The sequence below is a fragment of the Bidens hawaiensis genome, unplaced genomic scaffold (assembly GCF_021521415.1).
Source record: "Bidens hawaiensis isolate Kalapana, Puna unplaced genomic scaffold, B.hawaiensis_p1.1 tig00051364_1, whole genome shotgun sequence".
Taxonomy (NCBI): Eukaryota; Viridiplantae; Streptophyta; class Magnoliopsida; order Asterales; family Asteraceae; genus Bidens; species Bidens hawaiensis.
In genome coordinates, this window is record NW_027499206.1 from 89,951 (window position 1) to 109,835 (window position 19,885).

The 19,885-nt window shown below is 35.7% G+C and overlaps 1 pseudogene; it reads right to left on the reverse strand.

Annotated features, from left to right (window-relative positions):
• Positions 1-752: 752 nt before the first annotated feature.
• Positions 753-1,271, reverse strand: LOC143599001 (putative lipid-binding protein AIR1 pseudogene; annotated as a pseudogene).
• Positions 1,272-19,885: the final 18,614 nt, after the last annotated feature.

The window sequence follows — 19,885 nt, forward strand, 5'->3', positions numbered from 1 at the left end:
GCGTAGCTGACTTTTAGTATGCACGCAGGTGAGTAGGATGAGGCATATTTATGCCTCATTTACATAAAACTATAAAGATATAAAGATTCATCTACTGTGCGTTTATGATAGAATGAATCACACTTTTAGATGGACATTCAACTTTTCGTCCGGTTGAGATAGAATGAATCACACTTTTAGATGGACATTCAACTTTTCGTTCGGTTGATATTTTGGTCTTTGGATGAAATTGAGGTAACCATGCATGTGTGAATCTAACAGGGGTTTCTTCTTTGTTGGGCTTAGGGTGTAGTGGTTTTATGGCTGGGCAGGCTGCTCTAAAAGTTGTTTCATGTAATATGACTAAATTTGAGAAGGCTTGTCTTGACAACTAACATGTATTTATACCATTCGCATTTGACACTTTTGGTTTCCTTACACCTAAATTTGTGAGGCTACTTAGCCGAATTCAACGGGTCATGCATAGTAATGTTATAATTCCAAGATCTATCAATGTAGTGTTTAAAAGATTGAGTTTTGCTAGCGGCGCAACTTGTTGCCCGTTTGCCCTTTGTCTTGATGTAAACGCTTCATATTTAGATGAATAAATATAGGTAATAGTAAAATAATAAACAAAAACATCAAATATAAATTTTATTCCAACAAAATAATTCTTCAAACAATCGTTTCAAAGAAACTAAAACGCTCTCTCATTTAGAGAGTTCAAACTGTAAACACTCTCACAATCCAAAACAAACAAACACATACGACACAACTTGCGACATAACATGACATGACATGATACATGATAGTTTGTTCGTTTAAGCACATACAAAGTCCTTTGGCACTTGCTTGCTACAAACATTTAGAAGTAAACTGAGAGACAATGGCACATTCAAATTAATTCCAAGAACGTTCGCCTTGATAGCGGTACAAAGGCAAACAGCAGCCTCGAGGTCAACAAGACCTTCGAGAAGGCTGCAACATGGCTTAACTGGTGGGTCTCCATCGACTAGATTAAGTAACTTTCCAAGCACATTGGCGCACACACCTAGTTTAAGGGCGTCCCTAGGACAAGTTCCTGTGGATGGCGGATTTGGTATAGGGGGGGGGGGGGTACCAGGACATGTGGTACAACCACTGGCTAGTGCAAAAAACAAAAGGTTGAGCGCAAGAAAGAGGGCTAGTGGGGTGTTGGTCTTTGAAGCCATCTCTTTGTGAAGTGGGAGCTTATCACAAAGTTGTAATGGTTTATGAAGGGATGGAATAAGAGTTAGGAGATGTGAGGAGTATTTATAGGAGAAAAGAGGCAGGTAAATAGTATTATTCTATTGCTCTCATGTGACATATGCACCTGAATATTCAATTACCAATATTCTTTATGAATTTTATTAAGCCAAAAGAATTTTTTTTCTTATTTTATGGAGTTTTATTAACATATTCAGCGTCCTCAAGTAAAATGCATCTTTTAGAAGTTGTATTTTATCTATAACTTAATCAGCTTTATCGTAATTTAGTCGGTTTGTATCTTAAATGACTTCACCTAACATAATTCGTTAACCTATGTCGTGAGTCATGACTACTCAAGTATGTGTAACGTTGAACTCAAATTTGAGAGATTTGGTTCACAAAATATAAGGTGTCAGCAATAAGAAAATCTATATCCAATAAGTGCATCCATTATTCCTGAGGTGTTACTAACATAATGATAAAGAAACTTTTGTCTCACATTTGAGTTCTGGTCTTAATATGACTAAGTACACATTCTTCAGGCGAATACATCATCAGATGAATTACTTAATAATTAATACAGTAGCATTATATAGATCATATATGATCACGCTTGCAGTTGAAAGCAAGAGCTATTCTACTTACAGTGATCACACAATTTAAAACATATCCACTCTTGTCAATTAGAAGAGATGAAAACACATGAGAGATTATTAGAGAATATGGGCCGTTATGGAACATGACCTCAGTCCTCACTGGAGTATTTTATAATCTCTTGTTAACTTGTCATAATGAGGCTATGCACGTGAATGTACAATTATATACTTCTTGTTGATCTACTTGTAGCTGTTGTGTTACGGTCTTTATTCATGCTCATTTATGTCAAAATTTTAGTCATTTCTTATCCAAAATAGCAACACATGCTCAAGATTTCTTATCCAAATTTTAGTCAACTCGTCAGAGAGTGGTGTTAGAATGCCTTCAGGCTCCACATGCTCAAGATTTCATGAACGTCATCCCCATCGAAGGGTTAGGGCAACACATGTCAGCAGCGGAGTACCGAGCCATTCTTAAATATCGTTTAATGATCACACTGTTCCCAGTTGATGAGCCATGCCTGGTGTGCCGTAAAGTTTGTTTGGATATTTTGGTGAACATGCCGTTCATTGAAAGGAGCTTCCGGGTTTTAAATATAGACATGTTTTGATCAGAGATGTCCTTTGTGATGTGTTAAAACGAGCGGGGATCTCGGCAAAAAAAGAAGCTCATGTGAATTTTCTGCCAGATCCCCTTGAAGGGAGGTCTGCACTCCGGCCAGCAAGCCAACAAACGTTCTTGTGTTTGGATGGGCATGGGGAGCACGCTTGTATTGACCTTGCTGGAGTATCCCCTTGTTGGGCTTAGGGATACCAAGTTTGTTGTTAGGCAGGCTGTGCTGAAAGCGGGATCAGGAAAAATTGCTAAGCAAGTGTCGAGAATCAAACGTCTAAATAACTTTTGCTTTTGAAACGTTTGGGTCCCTTGCCCCCGAAGCTATTACGTTCCTTAAAAGAGTTCAACGGGCCGTGCATAATAACTTATCAACGCCAAAGAGCTATAACTATATTTTCAGTAAGATCGAGTTTGCCATTTACAAGGGGGTGGCGGCACAGCTTGTTGCTTACCCACATCACTATTGTAATTTGATTCTTTTATTTAATATATGAAGTAATTTTAAGAGTAAAAAAAAATAGCAACCCCTTGAGGTATCTGTTTTAGTTTTCTCACTAATTACCATCGCAAGGATAAGTGGTGTCTTTTATTTGGCGGCATTAAGATAAATAGTAGTCAGTACTAATTTGATCATGTTGTGAGAGGTAGGACCTTGCAGTTTAAATTGCTTACTTCTGGTACTTTAAAATTTGATAATGAGTTCACTAAGCATGCATGTATCATCTTTACCAAAATAAATTGATGCAATTACAAATATTCATACATATATAAACTACTAGAGAAAAGTAATGTTTCCTACAAAAATTTCCAACACGTTTCTTACAAACGCCATTTCCAACACGTTTCCAACGAAATTCATACGCAAAAGAATAACCCTAAATTTGCAACAGAATTGTGACAAGATGGTGACAAAAAGAAATTGTGTTGGAAATGCGTAGCAGATATTCCAACACATTTCCAACAAAAAAATTAGCTGACGCTTTATGTAACCTTTTCGTGAGAAATGTGTAACAAAGAAAACAAAATAAATATAAGTATAAAAGAATAAAAACAATAAAAATTGTTTAGATGTGTAGGAAATGCGTTGAATATTTTAAGATAATAGAAAAATAAAGTAATTATATTGCGTCATAGATGCGTAAGAAAAAAACAATATTTTCTCTTGTAAGAAATGCATAAGAAAGTATGTTAACATGTGTAGGAAATGCATAAAAAGTGTTAACAAAAGTTCTAACTATTTGTGTCATAAATGCGTTGGACATTTCCAACGACGTATTTTTGTAGGTAATGTGTTGGAAAATGTGTTGAAAAATATTTACCATGGGCCTTTTTCCCGCAAACCCATTTTTGTCGGAAATGTGTTCGAAACAATGATTACCTTTGCATTTCCAACGAAAAAATGACGTAGGAAGTTAAAGAATTTTTAGCAGTGAACAATTTAGTATACGTTCAGTCACACAAACCTAAATGGTTAGAACTGGTAATTTTGTGTTTGTAGAAAATAGGAAGTTAAATAAAAAAATATGGGAAAATCATCAAAAATAGCCAAGAGGATCGCAGATTTTGCTTGAATATCTTAAATATGCAATCTAAGATAACAAATCAAAAAGGGTATATATAAGCGGGGACGACTCATTCACATCCCTCCAAAGTCCGCTTGAAAAAATGTTAAGACAATGCCAATCTCGCTCTTTCACAGCCTACACAATTACCAGATCTTTGAGTTAAATTCGGGTCCTTCTCAACCCACATGACGATAATCTTGCTCCACATATAAAGCTTAAACCTATTTGAGTTAAATTTGTGATCTACATGATTATATTGGTATTGTTCCATAATAAACCCCTCATATAGTATTTATCAAGTAGTACGAGTACAAGAACCATATATACATACGACTTCATGATAGAGGCTCATCAAAACCCAGTCACTAAGATGCAGCTTGTTTTTTCAGAGGTAAAATGTCTGCAGTCTGCGGCCACATCTACAGACATCTGTAGAATAAGATGTAGACCAAACATTTGCAGTCCGCAAGAAGAAGACTGTTTGTTTTTTAACGCCATTACTAAAATAAACTGGTGGTGGTTTACGAACTGTGGTAGTGAGTGATGGTGGTGCTGAATGGTAATAGTGGTAGTGGTGGGTGGTGGTTATGGATGGTGGTGATAGAAGGCGGTGGTGGTAGAAGGTGGTGGACGATGATGGTAGACGGCGGTGGTGGCAGACGGTGGTGGTGGGTGTAACAACTCGAGATTTTATTTTATTATTCTAATAACCTTTACCCGACCTATTTCCATGTTCAGGTTGTTTTTGATAAATTATCGTGTTATCCGAGATAATATTATTAAATTAATATTTGTTATTATATCTATATAATATATATATTAACTTTAAAAATATTCAAGTTTAACACATACACTAAACTTTAACCCTTCAATGTCTCCACCTCTATTCTTCAAGGACCTGATTGCAAATCCTATATTTTATAAACCATAAACCCATTAACCCAATTACCCATACCCGTATCCATGTGACCCGTGACTCGTTTATGTTTCTTGAAGCATAATTTTCGTCCAAATTATGGAATTGATCAAGGAAATGGTATTGCTCTTTCCAAACCCGTCCTGCCGACACTGTTCTTATGGTAACACGATCAATAATGATTCTTAATTTCCTATTAACGAAGCCGTCCTTTTACTCATTTATTGTTATACATTAAAACGACAATAATAACTCAATTAAACATACATATACGATCTATAACATATCGCCTACAAAACCCCTAACATGAATCGGATTATAGCAGCCTTCCTATACACTCTCGTTGTTCGTTCTTAGCCGGCCCTGTTCATTCTTGATTAACCATCTTGCAAGCATCATTCGAGGAAATTAATTGTATGTTTAGGTTCGCAATACCTTGCTGTTCGAAACCCCTATGGTTAATCGAATTAAAAGTTAACAGATTAATCAATTACGGTGCTAGGGTTCATAGGTAATTTAGGGTTTTTATCAGTTATAATATTTAAGAATCTGCTTTCATAATAAAACCAGTTGACACCCTAACGCAGCTGGTGGTTTGTATGGGTATCGCTCTAGGCGATGAGGCACGCGGGTTCGAATCCCATCAGGTCCTACAATTTTGGATTTTTGTTTAATTACTTGTTCTTTAATCATATTAATTCAATAATTAAGATCATAAATGTTATAAAACTTTAATTGATTCATATTTTGTTAAAACCGACTCATTAACACAATCAGGTCCTATAATTTTGGATTTTTGTTTAATTACTTGTTCTTTAATCATATTAATTCAATAATTAAGATCATAAATGTTATAAAACTTTAATTGATTCATATTTTGTTAAAACCGACTCATTAACACAACCGTTTTTCAGATCTTTGATTAAACACTACACACACACACACTAAACGTATTTTTAGATTTAAATAAACAAATCTCTTTATATAAACTAAAAAGTTTTACAAATAAATATTTAAGTATTTATATGTAATTAAATCATATTATTTACAACAAAGCTTTGTTAATAAAGTTAATAATAAATTTAAAGAAATAAGTAACTTTCGCGAGAACACACCCGATCGTCCGATCCCGAACCCGGAACCTCTATCTAATTTTAGTTTCGTATTCTATCTATATTTATTTTCCCGCTATTATTTATTATTTAGAATTTCTCGTCTGTAATTCTCGAAGAGCGTGATTTATCGTTTCCTTACCGAATCTTTCTCGCTTTGCGTATTCGATCAGGTGAGTACCACATTCCCCTATTTTACTTGTTTTCTCACGTTTTGGGGACATATACGTAAATATACTTATCACATATACTTATACACAAAACTGCAACTTTGTCTTATGTGTTAACAACTTATACCCTACTTGTTTATGTGCTTATTTGCTTTGTATGATTTCGCATTCGGAGAGGTCCAACATAATCTCAGTCTAGTATGATCATACGCCAGTCGTTAGCCTTTTGTGCTTCTCGACATCTCAGTTATACTTGCTCATTTGGTTAATTTGTTATTCTCATATGACTTGTTGCAACTACATATTTTTGTTATATATACTATATGTACAACTAAACTGGTGTGTTGCTTGTGACATCCGGCTATTTTAAGCCTAATCCAGTACTTATGTAATCCGTGATTAAGTGAATAAAATATTATAAAGTTATTTTAGTCCAAAAATATATGAGATATATTTTATTGTGTTCAAAAAGTTAAGTTTTTGGCGCGTAGCGAAAACTGCGCAAAACTAACACAGGCAACGACTCGAGTATAGTTAAAAGTCCAAAAATATTCCAAAACGTCGAGAATAACCTAAAATAATATATAATTAGTGAAAACATTAATAATAAGTTATAAACTTACTTTTAGAGGTTTCAGTTCATGAAAACTATAAATTATGCGAGTTGAAGCCGGTACAGGACACCGTATGGACCTGAACCCAACTATCTCCAGTAATTCATATCCTTATATCGTTCTGTAAGTAATTTTATGATGGATTTAGTGGTCAAGTTAGTTTTGTACAACACATTACCAAAATTGTTATATTTTGCAAAATGTAACAAAATGGAGTAAGATTAAAGCAAGTTTTATATAAAAAAAATAAAATAATAACCAAACCCATCCCTCCCTTAGCCGTTCACCTCCACCACACCACACCTAGTTTTACTTGTGTAATGCCTAAATGCATGCATATGTGACACAAGACCCTATGTGCACACATCTCCCAATACACAAGCTTTTAAACTTAATTATAATTTTCACCACATACCAACACAAACCATCATCCATCTCTCTCATTCCCTCACCCATTTCAGTCGCCCACTCCCCTCCCTACCTCTCTCTTCCTTTATTTTTCACTTCATACTTAACTTTTATGGTCAAAACTTCAAGATTTGTTTAAGATTAAAGTGTATGGAAGCAAAACACGAGGATTAAAGCAAGAAACACACATTTTAGAGATCCATAAAGCTCACCATCTCTTACATTTATCAAACCATAAGGGTAAAAACCCATAACCATGAATCGTAATTTCTTAATTCTTGAAGCTTCATGTTTTTCATACATCTTGAAAGAGTTCACACAAGCAAACAAGCACATAATTACATATAAATGAAACAAGAGTGTGTGACTTATGTGTTGTGTGTGTGTGTAGCCGTGGGGTGTATGTGTGTGTATATATGTGTGCCATACACACATATACATACACATGACTTAAATGTATCTCATTTCCATTTACAAGAATGGTTATGTTTTAGTTGATTGTTCTTGTAAAGTTTGAAGATTGAAATGAGTTTCTTAAAAACATAAAGTAAGAGAGAGAATATGTGTATGCTAGTAGGCCTAAGTGATAAAATTGTACATGCATGTTCACATCATGGTACAAAATGCTTGATGAAAAATGATGTTATTATTTAGGCTTTTTGAACTAAAATAAAATCCACTTATATTTAGGCTGAGGGGTGTGGGGGGCTCTAATGGGGGCGCTAGTGGGGGCTCCAGCCAATAATATTGTGACGTGTGGCAGAGAGAGAAACTGGATAAGGTGGGTGTTGGAGCCCCCGCTGGAGCCCCTAGCCCTGGTGTGGAGGGGCTCCAGCAGGGGCTCCAGCGGATTTTTTTTTTATTTTTTTATAAATATATTCAAAAAACGTATTATTAAAAAAACTCATAAATTATTAAAAAAAAACACACATTAAAAAAAAACACATTAATATCTAAAAATAAAATAAAAATTAAAGTACTAAAAAAAACATTATTCTTATTCTTCGGCTTGGTCTTCTTCGATCAACCTCTTTCGGATACGTTCCTTTTGCTTTTCCATCAGCATTTGATCGACCGGATTTAGGTTACTGAAGTCTCTTGTAAGGAAGTCCAAATCTCTCATTCAACTTTTTTCCTTTTTGTCATTAGAGACCACCTCCATGGTTTTGTTGAATTTATTGAGGGATTCAACAAGATCGACGATGTTTACGGCTCCCCCCTCAGTCGGTTTTTTCCCCTTGGCGTCCCGTCCCAATGGCCGCCTCCTCGGCGGTGAAGACGTTTCCTCCCCCGCAATGTTTAGGTCGAATCCAACGCGGCAATCCGACCCGGCGGAAGTGCTATACGCTCCAGACGAACTAGTTTTAGTCCGTTTCGGCCCTACTTCCGCATCATGGTCCGGCGCCAAAAGCTCAACCCACTTGGAACACCTTTTCAACCTCTCCCACAACTTTAAATCGTCACACGTCTTTACCGTCCCATACCTCCGCAAACACTCCTGCCTCCACTCTTCGACAGTGAAATTGTAAACCGCCAAATCATCACTGCCACTTGGTCTCATACGACCGGCGTTCCTGTTGAAAAGATTAGTAAACAAGCCGACAAATTTTCTGATTTCGGACCACCGACCCGAAATCATATCGGCGTTTCGCTCTGTACTCCCAACGAGCGTATAGAACGTCTCCCTAACCTTTGTCCAAAAAACCTTGCTTTTTTGGTAGTCGGCTGCAAAATGAATAATTAAATTAGATTTCCAGTTAACTTTTTTATTAAAAAACATTTTTAAAAACGTTAAAACAATTACCGCAACGCCGATCCTCAGAAATGACTATCCAAGCCCGACACAAGGCTTCCTTCTCATCCGATGACCACGGAGTGGTTTTCCGTTTCGTCCTCGGAGTCGAAGCCGGTCCCGGCCCGTCTGTTGCAAGTTGTTTTTTCCGGTGGACGCGTCTTCTTGCTCCCGTAGCATCACCGTGTGATTCTTGTGTCTCTGGAACAACAAAGTTAGGAGACGGTTGTATGTTGGATAGTTGAAAGCCGGATGTTTCTTGCGGCCCCGAATAAAACATCGATTGGTCTGGTGACGACCATAAATCGTCGTAACTATAAGCTGAATCTAGGTTTGGGTACCAATTTCCAGACATTTTTGGGTATTATATAGGAGTTTGGGATATTATATAAGGGTTTGTAAGGTGAAATTGTGTTTTGATATGGTTGAAATGGGAGTAATTTGGGGTATTATATAGAGGTTTTAAGGGTTTTTTTTAAAAAAAATCGGAGCTCCAACGGCTCTTTTGGGCGGGCCCAACGGCTCTTTCTCTCTCTTCTCCCGCGACCACACTCACGCCTGCCTGGATTTCCGCGCTCGCGCCCCGGCTCGCGCCCCGGTGGTGTGGGGTTAGCGCCCCCAGGCGCGAGCGGAGGGGCTCTCGCGCTCAGGTTTGCGCCCCACACCCCTCAGCCTCAGCCTTATGTGAATACATACATTCATGTCACTTTATTATCATTTGGATATGAAAATTGTGTGAGGATGTGTAAAGTTTTGGTAAACTTGTTATACATGAATAAGGATTTCATAGGATGCATTAAAATATGATAAGTTGGGATTTTTGTTAGAAAAAGTATACAAATATGTATACTTGTTAGTTGATAAAAGTTTGTTAGTCAATAATCTTTAAAAAGTTAATTTTGTTATACATATAAAAGTAAAAAGTTTATATGTAATCTGGATTTTTAAGAAATAAAAAGGGTTTCACAATGATTTAAAATAATTTATAAAGTCAACATAGTAAGAATGTGACAAAAGACTAAGTGTTACATCAAAAAATGCACACTTTAACTAGTAAAAATGCATTTTTTTAGATAAATAGTCAAATCTGGAAAATTTTTAAGTGTTACATGTTTATATTTGTTTATTTTATGTGTTATATGAAGTACATGCTTCACTTGGTATAATTTAAGTGTCGGTTGCTTAAATAGTCGAAAATTCGGCTTTTAACGCGAAACCGACGAGATTTTAGGTGTGTTTTGAAACAGCCCCTAAAACTCAAAAACTCATATGAACTACACAAGATAATAAATATAATGAGGTCAAGATGGTAAAAGTTGACAATAGACGAGTCGCGTGGCGAGAGATGACGTGGGAACGTTAAAAATGAACATTTTTATAAAAATGTTAGCGAAACCAAAAACAGAAATATATTTATAAACTAAATCGTTAAACTTATATATATAAAGTGTTTTCATATTTAAAACAGTAAATTTTCATATTAAAACGTAACTGGTTCGCCATTAGACGCGAGACCGACAAAACCGGAAAAATGGTTTAAAAACAAAAAGTTTATAAAACTTGGAATAAGATTATGTTAAATTTTAGTAATAAAGTTATACTTAAACTTGGGTTTGATAAAACTAAATAATCTTTAATTAATATAAGTATTATTAAGTAATTAATAGCAATATTTATGTGCATCAACTTGTTTAATTATTGAGTGTTTTATGTGCATAGGAATGAATAGTTAGATAATTAGATGTTTATAATATATTAGAATCTTGTGTGCTTGTATGAGAATAAACAATTTGGACTTAACCGAACCAAAGGTCGCCAGCCGGTCGTTTGAACACAAAAATAATAAAATAATGAAAATAAATAAACGTTTTTAAAGAATAAAACGTTTGTGTGAACACTTTAAGTTGGATGAACAACTTATATTATAAATGTGAACAAATTATTAAAACTTGTACTATATTGATAGGACACAAGTGTTTGGATGTTTACCGATATTATACCGCTAAAGGTGAGTTTTCTCGTATGTGAATCCCCACTTTTAAATGTTTTAATGATTTATAAATGTTTTTGTGGAAAAAGTTTGTAAAGAAAGGGCTATATATTTTACAAATTGTGTTAAATGGGATGAGCCATTATGAAAGGAAAAACCGTTAACCTAGAGAGAAAGGGCCTAAAAATATTGGTAGATCTATCGGGGCGACGCCCCCCACTCTTCCAGTCGCTCTGGTTGAAAAGGTGGGAATATTTTGATTTTGGTATGTATCAGGTTTATCATATTAATAGTCATACATGTGTTGTACTCTTTGCTCGTTTACAACTAACACGTTTTGTTTAAGAAATATATAGCTATATTTGAAAAAGTGAAAAATTAAATTCTCGTTGATAAGAATGGTGAATAATGAAATATATCATTGATAAGAATGATGAATAAATGGGAGTAAAGTCGAGAACTGTTACATCCCGGTTTTTAATGGAGAAACTCACCAACATTCGTGTTGACAAAATTATTTTAACATACTTTTCAGGTAAATGAAGAAAATGGATACTTCGTGAAGGATTCGGGAAAATGGTGTTGTGCGTTTGAATGAATGATAGTTGGACTTGTAATTTAAAATAGAATCGTGCATGTTTGACACGTGTAAAACTCTGATATTTAATAAAGTCCAACTATTGGTTCATTATTTCTTTTAATATGATTGGCTGAACGGCGTCTGCCACCGCCCAATTTAGTTGATTAAGTCTTTCGCTGTTAAGTTAACGATTTTTGGGGTGTGACAGAAGTTGGTATCAGAGCCAATGGTTGTAGCGAACTAGAATTTTTTTGAAGAAATTTCTAGACTATAACCTAGTATTTAGAACAAACGTTTTCCCACTTCATGAAGCAAAAAAGTTTTATAAACAAATTCTTATAAGAAATGCAAAATAAAAGGTTGCATTTGATTTGTTTATGTGTTATGTGATATTAACTGATAAATTTTACATATATCATGATTACTTAGTATGGATTAAGTCACAAACGTCTGAATCACACTCTATTTTCGAGGTTCGCAGCACTGATAGTATGTCGGGGACCGCCTCCACCGACCTTTGTTGTCCCATTAACAATTCACTCACTCCAATAACCTAGTCATCTACTAGCCATAGGCCACCTGTTATCTTCATACGAAATAGTCGTTCTCATTTGCAGTTGTTATGTAATAAAGATGAGAATGGCGATGCGACCTTACCTCTTTCGGTTCCCTAGATTGTCTAACCTCATATCGATGTTGCTGCATTTCAGCTCAGGTGTTAGAGCCATTCATGGAGTAATGAGATTTCGGAAATTTTCTCGTATTGATCCAGTTAGGCACCACTGAACTTAGACATTTGATAAGGAAAATTTGAAAACTTGTGTTGGTGTTGACGCGTATTTACACCTATTTTAGTTGTTATTTTATTAACTTCTACACAAGTAATACAATTTTTCCAATCTAAATGTCATAAAATTCTTTTGGGTTGATTTGTTAATTATTGCGCGATCGTGATTATCTCCTATATTTAATCACACGCAATTTATAATTAATAATGAATATTGTCTTATTTCAGTTATCCGAAAATAATAGAAACAACAATATACCACCTAAATTAAGACAAACATTCCACCCTTAGAAGATCGGGACTACATTCTCTGTAGATTTGACACCAGTGACCAACAACACGTAACACTTCCTTAGAGTAATATAATAATAACCAGAATATTAAACGTGGTCAAAGACGTGGTACAAGTAACAGTACTAGCAATAGAAATACTAATGGAAATATGCTAGGAAGAAAATGACAATGTATTTGTTATGTTTCCAAGAGTTAATAGAGAGCCTACATTGATTTGAAAATTAGGTAAACAAGGAATCCGGTACTAGGATGTCCCTGCATAACTTATCGAAATTCAAACTTAAGGACCTTTCTAGGACTGAAGATCTTCTAAATATCCTCCGATGGATAGGGGAGATAGAGACTTTAGATTTGATTAAGAATTGTGCTAAGTAGAGAATAAAGTATGTATCATGCTTATTTTATGATAAGGCTTATCCTGGTAGGACACTCAGAATCGGGGAATAGATGTTGCCTATGGTCTTACATGAATTCATCTCATGGAGATGATGCTGAAAGAATGTTGTCCCGAGATAGAGCTTCAGAGTTTCAAAACTAAATTCCAGAATTTAACCATGAAAGGTACTAAAATTAGAACATATATTTCTCGAATAGCGATCTGACAATATTGGTTCCATGCTTGCCTGTAACTAAATATGTCAGAATTGAGAGATAAATCTATGGGTTAGTACCAAATTACATGAGCATGGTTACCTTCGTTAATCCAACAGTAAATCATATTGCTAGAAATATGGCAAGATAACCGCCCAATGATGTCGTTCGCGATGGATTGTTGTTTAACAAGGGTGATACCGACAAGAAACCGCTTGAACCTAATTCAGAAAAGAAAACAGTCTAGTATTTGAAAAAGAACAAGGACCGTTTGGTTTCACCAAATGTGCTCATTTTGTTTATATACCTCATTAATAGGGTATGCCAACCCTACTTGAATTAATTCATAATAGTGTTCATTGATGATATAAGCGACGATATTAGAAAATTTTCTAAGTATGATTTATGGATTTGGAAAATTCACTTTCTAAGAAATGTATTATGTGAGGAAGGCATACGCGTAGAGCTATTAAAGATTAAAATAATTAAGAATCTAAAACACTAAAGTTCCCAACTGAAGTGTGAACTTTAGTGTAATAATTCTTAGATCTTGTTTGGATAATATCAGGGATTCATCGAGAATTTCCCTAAGATAGCTCATCTTTGACATTAAATTACCCAGATTGATAAGAAATATGACTGGCACATGGGATAAGACAAAACTCTTCATTTACTAGGCAAGAACGGATAATACACATATCTTGTTCTTCCTAGAAAGAACACATGAATTTATAGCTTATACTGATGTTTTATGCTTAGGCCTTGAATGCATACTTATGTAGAAAGACAAAGGCGATATCCTAGACACCACAAAAACACAAACTGCACAAGAAAAATTACTCAAATCATGATTTGGGATCAGGAACTACTTTTCTCGCTCTCAAAATCATGAGACATGAGCGTTACGATAAAAGTGCATATTCTACACTAATTCTAAGAGTCTTCAGTTTCTTTTCAACAAGATACAACGACGTTGAGTTTAGCTACTTAATGATTATAACTGTTATATTCATTACCACGCAGGTAAGGTAAATATTGTAGTTGATTCTTAAGTAGAAAGGAAAGGGAAAAGTTGTTACACATATGTATTTTTTGACTAATAATTCTTACAACCCGAATTCGTGATGCTTGACACAAATCCTTGAAGAGAAAAATTCAAAGGTTATAAGTCAAAAGAAATTGAATGAGAATTTGCCAAGTCCATAACCGCTTTACTGTGATTGGCATGCTACTTGAATGATTATTGTGAGGCCGCTTCTTAATTATTTGCCCAATATCTTACAAGCTTACTTTCTTTTTATTCTTTACCAAGCCTTCATCCCCACACTTGTTGTTTGGAATAATAAGTACTGGAGAAGGCATAAGATTCACATTGGCTACATTGGGCTCTTCATACTCTGAAGGAGTTGTATCTTCTACTTGAATCACACTTTCACTTTCTTGCTTTGGAAGATCAACAACCTCATTCTCTTCATCACCATCAGACACAATACCACTAGCCAACTCCTCTTGGTCTCGTTTGATTTCAGTTTTGTCCTCAATATTCGGATTGAGCGAGGCCAAAATTCTTTCATGTCTTAGCTCATATTCCTTTTCTTCTTCCATCATTTGTCTCTTATGTTCCATTAACGTGTTCATGATGGCATCGAGCTTAGAGTGCAGAATATTTTGATGGTCTTCATCAACCGACTGAGAATATTCATAATCATCTTCTTCATACTCATCTTCTTCATAGTCATCTTCTTCATGAGAATATCCATAATCATCCTCATCCCAGTCTGGTTCAGTGTGTATAATCTCTTCATTAATTTTATTGGTCCACTTAGCCTCGAGAGATTTCCTTTGTTGTTCTGATTCCTTGTTATTACTCAACCATAATATTTATCAATTTGTCAAGTTTGGATTCCACCGTGTCTTGGGAACTTGAGGAATAGGGCATCTTCGGTTCACAGTCGGCATAATACGGCTCTTGATCATATTGGTCATCCATGTCTGATTGATAATCTTCATCATAATTTGATGATGTGTGTTGTTCAGAGTGTGAATAATATGACAAAATCTCTTTATCTTCATAGCATGTCGTCATATATCTTCGCCCATGGCAACGCTCTTGCTGACTTTGTGCAACTACTGGACAATCTCGATAGTGGTACGGGCCTTCACAATAACAAAAATCACCATAATTGCTCATAGTGACAGTTGCGTGCTCGGGTTTCGGGATGGATTTTGGTTTTGACCCATAAGCGGTGACTGTCTGCCCGAGTGGCGGGTGTGTAAAAACCTGTTACCTGGACAAACAACACACCCCACGTAAAATGAAAAAATAAAATAAAAACCAAAAATAAAATTAAAAATTACTAAACTAAACTAAAATAAACAAAGAAATCAAATAACACGAAAACACTAAGCGCACTAACTCCCCAGCAGCAGCACCATTTTGATGACCGTCGTTTGAGTCAATCAAAAACCTAGTTATTTTAAATAGTTAGAGCAAGTAGGGTATCGTATCACAAGGAGTATGTGGTCAATGTATTCATGTAACAGATTTCTAATTATGAAGTGACTGATTTTTAGTGATGATCACACAAGCAATTTTAGTAAATGTAGAGAACTAAGCAACGAACAAATAAACGAGTTGTAAGCAGTTAACACAACAAATCACACCCGGGAATTCAAGTAAGCAACCAACAGTATCTCATGCAACCTAACAGATTAATTATTAACGGTTAACTACAGACTGATCAACTAGACAAAACCTTAGGCAACAATAATTGTTTTACACACGGCACTGGTTATCAAACGGTCCCTGCCAGTGTGACTCAGTTAAGGGCAATTATATGCTTTGTCGTATTCAACCTAATCAAACAACCCTATGATCAATTATTATAGCAACTGGTAACTAATCGTTCAGATCAGTGTAAACCTAAACCGATTGAACACACAGAAATACTAAACATCAATAATCATAGATTAACCATAAACAATTATACATAAATGTTCCTAGTCACATGAGGAAACTGAAATTGTTACAAACTTTACATCCCAGGTATGATTTGGAGAAGACTAGCCGAGCATCGTCATCGATAGATCTTCAATTATGATGAGGAAAGCTATTAGGATTGATCAAGAGATGATTGGTAGCCCTGAAATTCACCCAAAATCGCCTAATAGCTGCTGCTGGTCGTCAATCTTGATTAGGGTTCGGAAAATAGAATATATAGGTAAAAATCCGTTTTTCACGTTTTTTAAGACCATCGCGTATCGCGATGGCCGTAGACCCTACCTGTCGCGTACCGCGATCAAAGAAAAACTCATATTTGGATTCCTCTCGTCGAGAAACCCAAAATTCATATATTATAGGTCCTGTAACTTATTTTCTAGCTCAGGATATGCTCGTTTTACTTCATGGTCGCATTTTGTCAACCAATCTTGTTCAGTTTTAGCATCGGCTTATGATTTCTCATCCATGCTCTTCCCGAATCCTTGTAACACTTTCCAAGACATCAAATAATGCTTCGGTCTTCCCGAGATATCATTCCATGCTCGTACAGGTCTCCCATTTAGCATCTTTAACGATCAATTACCTGAAATACAAAAGCACGTATGAAGTACCAAAGTTCTAACAATATACTCAATAACTACATAATTAATACACTAAAATACATACAAAATACCCGACCATCATGGGTGTGTATGGATAAGGCTCTAGGCGCTGAGGGACGCGGGTTCGAATCCCATTAGGCCCTATATTTTTAGATTTTTGTTTAATTAGTTGTTCTTTAATCATATTAATTCAATGATTAAGATCATAAATGTTATAAAACTTTAATTGATTCATATTTTGTTAAAACCGACTCATTAACACAACCGTTTTTCAGATCTTTGGTTAAACACTATATATATACACACACACATTAAACGTATTTTTAGATTTAAATAAACAAATCTCTTTATATAAACTAAAAAGTTTTACAAATAAATATTTAAGTATTTATATGTAATTAAATCATATTATTTACAACAAAGCTTTGTTAATAAAATTAATAATAAATTAAAGAAATAAGTAACTTTCGCGAGAACACACCCGATCGTCCGATCCCGAACCCGGAACCTCTATCTAATTTTAGTTTCGTATTCTATCTATATTTATTTTCACGCTATTATTTATTATTTAGGATTTCTCATCGGTAATTATCGAAGAGCGTGATTTATCGTTTCCTTACCGAATATTTCTCGCTTTGCGTATTCGATCAGGTGAGTACCACATTCCCCTATTTTACTTGTTTTCTCACGTTTTGGGGACATATGCGTAAATATACTTATCACATATACTTATACACAAAACTGCAACTTTGTCTTATGTGTTAACAACTTATACCCTACTTGTTTATGTGCTTATTTGCTTTGTATGCTTTCGCATTCGAAGAGGTCCAACATAATCTCAGTCTAGTATGATCATACGCCAGTCGTTAGCCTTTGTGCTTCTCGACATCTCAGTTATACTTGCACATTTGGTTAATTTGTTATTCTCATATGACTTGTTGCAACTACATATTTTTGTTATATATACTATATGTACAACTAAACTGGTGTGTTGCTCACTCAACATGTGTTGTTGACAAAATTCTATTTTATACGCATATGCAGGTTATCGTTTGAATTAGTTGCAAGACTTTGTGAAGATTTAGTGAAGAATTATGTTAGGAAAGATAAAATCAAGAATTAAATTTGTGTTTATTGTTTGTTTAATGAGTTGTATTTTGTATTTGATTTATTTGAAAATTGAATAAAATTAATAGATATTGTCGTATAAATATTGCATGATAATGCCTTGAGAGCTGTGGCAATCAGTTCGCGCCCCGGCATTTCCGCCGTAGGTCGGGGTGTGACAGTGGGTGGTGGAAGTTGGTAGTGGCGGACGGTGGTGGATGGTGGACAATGGTGATGGCCACGATAGGTGGTGGTGGGGGTAGACGGTGGTGGAGGTGGCGGCGGACGGTGGGTGAGTGGGGGTGGTGGTGGTGGACAGTGGTGGCGAACGGTGGGTGGTGGTGGTGGATAGTGAGTGTTGGTTGGGTGTGGTGTTTTAACCCTTTGCAGACCTTAGAAGATCTCAAAAGTGGATGGGCCAAATCTGCACAAGGAAGAGCTTGCGCAGACATTTTTTAATGAAACGTCTTCGAGAAAACAAACAGTCTGCAGATGGCAATGTCTGCGCGGCGCAGACAAAAGAGGTTGCGCGAATCTTTTTCTACAAAAACAAACAGCACCTAAATGTTAGGCCCCGTTTCGTTGTTTAGTCTTTTGTATTATTTCATATTTTATTTGAATAGCTTTCGTGTTTATTATGTTTGTTTGGGCCCGAGACCATGTATGTGTATTTAGAACCCATTGGGCCGATATAATGGAAAGATGCATGGTATGCTCACAACTATATAAGGTGAAGAATACCCATGCACCAAACAACTTTTGACAAAACCTTATCCATACTTCACCAACTATCACTACTCTCTCTCTTTTCTTTCTACTTTCGGCAAATAACCAAACATCAGCAAGATCCGAGATCTCGGTTCTCACTAGTGATTTTCGCTAGCTAGTAGTGAGATTGATCCAAGAACATTGTTGTTTAATCCCATATCTAGGACCTACACTAAAGCCATATGATATAACATACGCAAGTAAAACACTTCGACACATATCATATGATTGCTAAATAGTAAGCCACGCAAATCAATTAGAGGAAGAATGAAAGTGTGAAGGCTATGACTGATCCGAAGATAACACTACATTTGGTTTCATCTTACATCTGGAGCATGATACCACCTCGGTATGGTTCCTTTCTAAGATAGTATTTAAGGTTAGACATTCCTTTAGTCCTCATGTGCAAATCCAATATTTTGGATTTATCTTGAATGCTATAGTGTTGCAAGTAAAATACTCCAACAAGAACGTAATAACTTGGGGCGCCTTCGTGTACACCTTCACAAGTACTTCATGTTTCATCGGTACATCCATTGATATATGACTGTGGGCTAAACAAAATAAATGTTTACCCTCTTTAAATATGCATCTCACAATTTATTGTTTACACACTATATCTACAACAATTTCTCTTCACTTTTAACCACTTCACTCAAAATCACAAGCCATCAAGAGTTTTGACCGATGATGGTTTTCATGAATGTATAGGATAACTACACGGCCGTAAAAGGGATTTTGGACGGAAATTTTAGCGGAATTTCAACAAAATTAAATTTTGGTGTGGTATATCGCATGGAACACCAAATCATTTCAAAGTGAAGAGATTTGAAACTACGGATGAGCAAATGGTACTGAGTACTGGTACCTAACTGATACAGAAACAAGCATTGCGATAATGTACCAAGTTTTTGAGAAAATGGATTTTCGATATCGTACCGGTATTTAACGAAGTTTGGCCTATGGTATCGGTACCGAACCAAGCATTCTAGGTAACGGTACCAAATTTTTGAGAAAATTGAGATCGGGATTTTTGGGAACGGTATCGGTTTGGTAATGAGTTCGTCCCGATTTGAAACCCAATTAAGACTACTATGTTCAACGAACTCTACAACCACACACTTGACGGACGGACAGAGACTGAAGCAATTTCCGAGGCCCTTCATG